Source organism: Oryctolagus cuniculus, chromosome 7 (genome assembly GCF_051225735.1).
Source record: "Oryctolagus cuniculus isolate XC-2025 breed Fujian yellow rabbit chromosome 7, ASM5122573v1, whole genome shotgun sequence".
NCBI lineage: Eukaryota > Metazoa > Chordata > Mammalia > Lagomorpha > Leporidae > Oryctolagus > Oryctolagus cuniculus.
Window position 1 is genome coordinate 17023650 of NC_142873.1, and position 8296 is coordinate 17031945.

General features: G+C 53.5%; 1 long non-coding RNA gene across 1 annotated transcript; it reads right to left on the reverse strand.

The window, feature by feature from the left end:
- Positions 1 to 2415: 2415 nt before the first annotated feature.
- Positions 2416 to 5094, reverse strand: LOC138850481 (uncharacterized). Its single transcript, XR_016236994.1, has 3 exons — positions 4824 to 5094; positions 3135 to 3926; positions 2416 to 2708 (listed from the first exon to the last, which is right to left on the reverse strand). It is a non-coding gene; the product is annotated as an uncharacterized LOC138850481 (long non-coding RNA).
- Between the last annotated feature and the right edge of the window lie 3202 nt (positions 5095 to 8296).

Consider the following 8296-nt stretch of genomic DNA (forward strand, 5'->3'; position numbering starts at 1 on the left):
TTTATTAGTCAATCTCTATGCTTATGTCATATTGTCTTGTTTATTGTTATGGTTTTTCATGAAGTTAGATAGTACAGAACCTCAACCTTGTTTTTCTTTTGTAAGAGAGCTTTGCATAGGTTGTTTATTTTCTCATATGAATTTAAAAAATCAGTTATCAAATTCTAATAAAAAAGTTCTGGGATTTCTATTTGGGTTGCCTTGAATCCACATTAGTTAGGAGATAATTGACAATTTAGTCTATGGCTTATTTCTCCATCTATTCTAACTTTATTTTCTCTGACCAATGTGTTTTCACTTTCTATGTGATGTCTTGCATATATTTTATTAATATTAAATCTATTTCTTGCCATTTTGTTATTTGATGCTTTTAAATAATTGTTATTAAATTATAATTTTGTTTATTGATATTACATAAAATGTGATTGGTTTTTATAAATAAATCTAATATCTTGTGACTGCCAAATCTATGTATTCCCTTTGATACTTCTATACCAACAAGCATGCCATCTATTAAATTTCAGGATGGAGGTGGGCATTCGTCCAAGTGGTTAAGATGCTAAGACTCTTGATTCCATATCAAAGTGCCTGGGTTCAGGTCCCAGTTCTGTTTCTGACTTCAGCTTTCTGATAAGATGCATCCTGGAAAGGAGAAAGTGATGGCTCAGCAAGTTGGGTCCCTGCCATCTACATGGGAGACCTGAATTAAGTTCTCTGTCCCTGGCTTCTTCTGGCCCAGCCCCAGCCATTGCAAGCACTTGGGAAGTGAACAGGTAGAAGGGAACCCCATTTGTCTGTCTCTGTCTCTCTGCCTCTCAAATCAATCAGTAAACAAAAATTTAAAGCCATAAATCCCTGTATAGACAGAGAACATATTCTTTATTATTTTGATCTTTTTAAACTTATTCAGACTTATTTCAGATTATAATATATGATTGCAAAAGTAGAAGTCCTGGATTCATCTATTTACTTTCATCTCATCAGGATTTTGTTTTTGCAATGCATCTTTAAAGATAGAATATCATTGGTCTTGATTATTTTGACAATCTATGACGATGACTGTAGATGTGGTTGGAATTTGCTCTACTATTTTATGATTTGCTTGTTCTTCATCTTCTTTTTTTGAGTCCTTTTCCTTCCTTCCTGTCTATTTTTGATTTATTTTAGTAGATTTTTGGCATTACCTTTTGTCTACTGCCTTTTTAGCTACGCTGTTTACATTAATTTTATTGAGTACTCTGATTTCAATATGCACTCTTAACTTTTAATTATTTCTGTGCTTTAATGCTGTATTATTTCATTTTAAATGTGGAAACATTGCAATACTGTAACTGCATTTTCTGAGCCACTATCATTTATGGTACAGTGTCTGTAGTTATTATACCTAAATACTCTATAAACTCCACAAGAAAATATAGATATTTTTGTATTAAACAACACTATGTATTTTAAAGAAATTAAGACAAAAATATCTTTTGTATATATCCAGATATTTATTATTTATTTATTATTTATTATTCCCTTCTTCAATATGCACATTTCTATCTGGAATTATTTTTCTTTAGCCTGAAAGACTTCCTTTAGCAATTCTTACATTATAGGTCCACTGGAAATGAACAATTTCAATTTCTTTTTTTTTTTAAATGTCTTCCCTTCACTTGTATTCAATATTTTCCCTGGCCATAGACTTTTGGCTCAATTATTTTCCCTCAGCATTTTAAAGATGTTGTTCTACCATCTACCATCCATAGCTGTGGTTCACAAATGAGCTATCACACGTATCACTTGCCCCTATTTGTAGTGAGTCATTGCCCTGAGCTGCTTTCCAGGTTTCCTCTTTAGCTTTGGTTCCATCAGTCTGACATCCTCACATTTATACTACCTGGGGCTGCTGAGCGTTCTGCATCTGTCAACTTACATCTTCCATCAAATTGGAGACATTTTCAGTCTTTATCATTTCTTTGTCTTTTACCCCATTCTCCCTTTTTCTATGATTCTTGGACTTGGCTTCCATGTATGTTGTCCCACATACTACAAGGAAACTGTTCATCTTTCTGCACTTCATTTTGATCTACATTTCCAAATTTCTAATTACTTCTGATGGATATTCAATTTACTGACTCCTTAGCCAGAAACATCTTGAATTTAAGCCTATCCCATGAAGATTTTGATTTGCAGATATTGCATTTTTTTTTAATTTGACAGAGTTATAGACAGTGAGAGAGAGAGAGAGAGAGAGAGGTCTTCCTTCCATTGGATCACCCCCCAAATGGCGGCTACGGCTGGCGCTGCACCAGTGTGAAGCCAGGAGCCAGGTACCTCCTCCTGGTCTTCCATGCAGGTGTAGAGGCCCAAGTGCTTAGGCCATCCTCCACTGCCCTCCCAGGCGACAGCAGAGAGCTGGACCAGAAGAGGAGCAACCGGGCCTAGAACCCAGTGCCCATATGGGATGCCAGAGCTGCAGGAGGAGGATTAACCAAGTGAGCCAGAGTGCCAGCCCCATGAACTTTTTTTTTTTTTAATTTTTATTTGTTTGACAGAGTTACAGACAGTGAGAGGGAGAGATAGAGAGAAAGGTCTTACATCCATTGGTTCACTCCCCAAATGGCTGCCACAGCTGGCGCTGTACCGATCCATATTCAGGAGCCAGGTGCTTCCTCCTGGTCACCCATGCGGGTGCAGGGACCCAAGCACATGGGATGCTGGAGCTGCAGGCGGAGGATTAACCAAGTGAGCCACGGTGCTGGCCAATATTGCCTTTTTAAAGTTTAAAGTTTCTATTTGAATATTTTGAATATTTTTATAATTTCTGTTCCCCTGCTAAAGTCTGTTTTATTTTTTCATTCAATATAAGCATATTTTCCTTTACATCATACACATAAACATAATTTCTTTAGAATTATTTTCTGCTGAATTCAACATCTCAGCTGCCTCTGAGTCTCTCTTCATTATTATTTCTTGAACATCTTTTCTTATGGGAATGTTCATATTTTTCTGATTTTTACATAATTCTGTATTGTATCTTAGTTATTATTAATATAACGTTTTTGAGACTCTGAAGTTTATTGTATTACTCCAATAATTTGTATTTTTAGCTTAGTTTTACCATAAAATTAGCTTGCTTGAACTCAAACCTTTAAACTCTGCACTTTAGGGAGCCGGCGCCGTGGCTCACTTGGCTAATCCTCCGCCTGCAGTGCTGGCATCCCATATGGGCGCCAGATTGAGTCCCAGCTGCTCCACTTCTGATCCAGCTCTCTGCTGTGGCCTGGGAAAGCAGTGGAGGATGGCCTGAGTACCCAAGTTTCTGCCACCCACATGGGAGACCCACATGGGAGACCCAGAGGGAGCTCCAAGCTCATGGCTTTGGCCCGGCCCAGCCCTGGCTGTCATGGATATTTGGCGACTGAACGAGCGGATGGAAGAGCTCTGTCTCTTGGCTTTTCAAATAAGAATAAAAAAACTAAGTCTTAAGAAAAAAGAGCTGTTTTAGACTAGCGATCACTTACTATGCCAATGACACTTCACGGTCGCTGAGGCTCTCTTTGTGCAGGGCACTGCTTTGAACGGTTACTCAGGTCCCTGCGTTCTCAATCATGCCCATCCTACAGATGAGGAACACTGAGGCCTGGGCGGGGAGGCGGTTTGCAGATGCTCACACAGCTTGTAGAGCCCAAATCCAACCCCGCCCCTGCTGTCCCACGTTGCATCTCTCAGAGCAGGTGACTGGTTTTCCTGTCTCGGGGGGGACCCCTCGGGGCCCACCTCAACCGCCTGTCAGGCGAGAAACCCCCCTAAACAGAGCCCGCCCGGCCTCCCCCAGCCCCACTCGCATGCCCGAGATCCCCGGCGCGCGGGGACCGTGGAGCGCTGCTCACCTGTGGTCCTGGAGACGGTGAGTGCGAGCGAGGAGAGGTCAGCAGACCCTGCAGAGAGCGAGGCTGGACTCTTGGGAGCATGCGGTGTGGCCCCAGGACCCCAGCATCCCACGCCCCGCCCCTAGGCTCTAAGCCCCGCCCCTCGGGCACAAGCCCCCTGCCTCCCCACTGTCTTCTTCCCGGACTCGCTGCCAGCCGGAGCCCCCTCCTCAGCTCCTGTCACGCACCCCAGCCTCCCTCCTGCTCAGGCCCCCTCCGTCTCCCCGCTAAGGTCGGGCCTGGAAGCGCCCCTACCCTCATTACAGGAGCCCCCAGCCCCTTCCTGCTCCCAGGGAAACTCACGGCCCAGCTACATGGTCAGGGAGGCGGGCCTCATCGCGGGGCGTTTCCGGCGGCAGGCCCCGCCCCCTCGGCCCTCCGACTGCTCCGCGCTTCCTTCTTCGCCCTGGGCCCCCCCACCGCAGGCCAGGCACCCCCACTTCGTGCTCGCCAAGCGGGGCCCCGCCCCCTTCTCTGCTTCAAGGTCAGGCCCTGCCCCCACCCGCGAGGGCGAGTTCTCGGCCACAGGCCCCGCCCTCACAACGGGGCGTTCCCGTCGGCATGCCACGCCCCCTCGGCCCTCCCACTGCGCCGCGCTTCCTTCTTCGCCCCAGGCCCAGATCCCATCAAGTCCTCGCGCGCAGGCCCCGCCCCCGCAGGACAGGCCCCTCCCCCTCGCCTACCGGAGCCCCGCCCCTTGTCTGCCTCAGGGTCAGGCCCCGCCCCCTTCTCACTCCTTGCTGGGACGCCTCGCCTCGGCCGCACCTCGGGCCGGACCCTTCTTACTCTGCGGCTTTCTCCCAGGAGCGCAACGTCCCCGCGTCCCCGCAGCCTCCGCACCGCCCCCAGCGTCCCGCGGGAGCCCCGGAGCCCCCCGAGACGTCTCCTAACCCGGGCTCCGCTTACCCAGGGCCCCAGCTCCGGCGCAGCGGGCTGTCTGGCGACGCGGCGACTCGGCATGGCCCGGCCAGCGGGGACGCGCGGCTCAGAGGCCGGCCCAGACCCAAGCGCGCACGCGAGCAGCCCCGCGGACGACCGCGGCCCGGACGAGCGGCGCAGGGGCTGGGGCCGCAGGCGGGGCAGGACGCGCTGCGCCCGGGGCTGCTGGGGGCCTCTGGCCGGGCCAGCAGGTGGTGGGCGGTGACCGGGCAGCGGAATTCCCAGGCGCCGCCGGCCTGAGCGCCCATTGGCCCGCTCGCCGCGGTGACCTCACGGCAGGGGAACTGGAAAACCCCCGCGCGTCACGTGACCCGGGGGCGGGGCCGGCCGGGAAGGGGAGGGGCCGAGGCGGCGTCTCCAGCTGCCCATTGCCTTGCAGAGACCACTGAGTCCGCGAGCCTGGTCTCTGCGTGAGACGGGAGCCTGGCGCTTCTAAGGCCCGGGGCTTCGCAGTCACTTTCCGTGGTGGTACAAGCGTAGGCTGGGCACGGGCTCTGGGACTTGCGCCCCGCCCCTGGTGGTCCTCCAGTGCCTGGACAGCTGTGCAAGGCCGTGGACGCGCCCCCGGGAGCACAGGGACATCAGTGACATCCCGGGGGCCCACACGTAGGGCAAGCGCCCGCATCCCGCGTGGCCCGTGGGTGGCTTTTGGGTGTTCCAGCTCTTTACTGCGTTGTCCAGGCAGAGTGGCCCAGCCTAGGCTGACCGAGCCCCGTGTGAGCCGCCAGCTGCCCTGGACCCTGGGCACAGCACTCCCCAGGCCGGGCCCGGCCCTGGCAGTGGACTGAGCGTGGCTCCCAGCCCTTCAGGCCCTGGAGAGAGGTACAGAGCGGCCACTGTCTGCAAAGGGTGGGACGGTGACCACGCCAGGCTCAGGCTCTGCCCAGCCGGGTGCTCTCACTCTGCTGCCCAGGAACAGCCAAAGCCGGGGCACAATGACCAGCGTGGCTGTGCTCCAATCAGACCTTTTTTTTTTTTTTTATGGGAACACTGGGACACTCCCATTACACATCGGAGGGCCCGGGGTCCAGCCCTGGCTCTGCTTTGGATTCCAGGCTCCTGCTAAGGTGTGCCGTGGGAAGAGCGGCAATGGCTCAAGTATGGGGGAGACCAGCACTGGGTTTTAGGCTCCTGGCTGGGCCCCCGCCCTGGCTGTTGCAGGCATCTGGGAGTGAACCAGCAGGTAGCTTGCTGGTTCTGTTTTCTGCCTTTTAAATGGATATACATTGTGAAATGTCTTTTTTACACATGAGACAGTATATGCTTTTTTTATTTTTTAAATATTTATTTATTTGAAAGGCAGAGTTACAGAGAGGCAGAGGCAAAGAGAGAGAGAGAGAGGTCTTCCATCTGCTGGTTCACTCCCCAGATGGCTGCAATGGCCAGAGCTGTGCCGATCCGAAGCCAGGAGCCAGGAGCTTCTTCCGGTATCCCACGTGGGTTCAGGGGCCCAAGGACTTGGACCATCTTCTACTGCTTTCCCAGGCCATAGCAGAAAGCCAGATGGGAAGTAGAGCAGCCGGGACTTGAATTGGCACCCACATGGGATGCCGGAGCTGCAGATGGAGGCTTAGCCTGCTACACCACAGCGCGAGCACCAGTATTGGCTTTGGGTTGTTTTTAACCCCACACAGAGTAACATCAAGTGCGCTGGAGAAAGCAAATCATTACTGTGCTTAGTCTACAGCCTGGCTAGTGGTAAGGAGCCACCAAGGGGGCTCCCATGATGACAGACCCAGGCGCCCCCACGGGTCCCCTCTGGCCCACACGCACGTCTGGTCCCCTGAGAGGACAGGTCAACATCCTTGGCTCTCAGGGTTTCTGCTGGGCTGTGCACATGGACCCACAGCCCAGGAGCACTGAGCGCACCTGGTGTCTGCACTGCAGGGACTGCGCTTCTGCAGGTCTGGGGAGACGTTATCCACTCGCCTGCTGGAGCCCCTGCTCTGTGCTCGGCCGTGCACCTGGCCCCCCGAGCTCAGCCACATCCTCATGGGTCTGTCCTGTGCAGGCTGACCCCCAGGCAGTGATCACCCTCAGTGGGGGAGCTCACAGAGCACCTGACTCAGCTTGAAGGTCAGGGAAGGCTTCCCAGAAGAGGCAGCACTGGAACTGCGACCTGGAGGGTGCGCAGGTGTGGAGTGGTGAGCCTGGGGCGAGTTCAAGGTGCAGGGGAGCACTTGGAGGTGAAAAATTATGCCAAGGCTGGGTGGGTGTGGTTAAGAAGCCCCACCCCCCTCCCCTAAGGTTGCTCAAGGGTTAGAAGCCAGAGCTCTCATGATGACCCCGGGGCCATGGTGGGGTCAGAGCAGGGGCTGGCTGTGCTGTGCCCGAGCTTTACAAAGTTCCCTCCAGCAGCTGGACAGACGGCCAGCATTGGCAAGAGACAGGGAGAGGCCTGGCAGAGGTGCGGGGCAGCCCAGGTGCCTTGCCAAATTCCTGGGCGCTGAAGGAAGAGGCTGCCTGCGAGGCCCACACCCCGCACCAGAGCGCGCTAGAGTCCCAGATGCACCACTTCCAGCACTATTTCCTGCAGATGCACACCCGGGGAAGGCACAGATGGCTCGAGCGCTTGGGACCCTGCTGCCCCCATGGAGACCTGGATGGTGCTCCCGGCTCCTGGCTTTGGCCTGGCCCAGCCCTGGCCATTGCAGGCATCTGGGGCGTGAGCCATAGGTGGAAGGAGATCCCTTTGTCACTCTGCCTTTCAAGCAGATGAGATTAAAACTAAACAAACAAGAAGCTTGGAAAGCTTGGGCCCAGAGCTGTGGGGGAGGAGCCGGGGCAATGTGGCCGGTGAGGTGGGGTGGCCCATGAGCCCATGGCATCCAAGCTCCTAGGGAACTCAGCGGCCCGGGGACACATAGCACTGGCGAGGAAGCCAGCAGGAGGGAGGCAGCCACACTGGCCCCCTCTGCTGGCCTGTAGGCTCCCTGCCTGGCTCCATGGGGAGCCTGCAGGAGCCTGGGGGGCCTCAGCACAAAAGCCTCCATCCATGGCTGCAGGGCCCCGCCCTCGGAGTGCAGGCCAGGGTGCTCACCCTTGAAGTGGGGGGCCTGGCCAGGCACTTGTGCCCCAGGGGGCCGGGTCCCAGTCCAGGGGTGCCCACAGCTCACACATGCAGCAGCCCTGGATGCCCACCACGCTCCCAGCCCTGCTGGAGTGTGGGACTGGACCTTGCGGTGGGCGTGTGCTGCTCTGAACTGGGCCCAGGCTGAGCCCGAGCAAGAAGCTCAAGGCAAGCAGTTCGGGGCTTCTGGGAACTGGGGACTGGGACAAAAGGGCCCTCGAGGGCTGGAGGCAGCAGAACTAGTGAAGGGCAAGGCTGGGCACAGGTTCCCGGCCCCCTGCAGGGCTCCCGCCCAGTGTGCAGCCCAGGAGGGGAGGGGCTGAAATTAAGTTAAACACCATATGAATTTATTAAATCCACACTGTTAAAG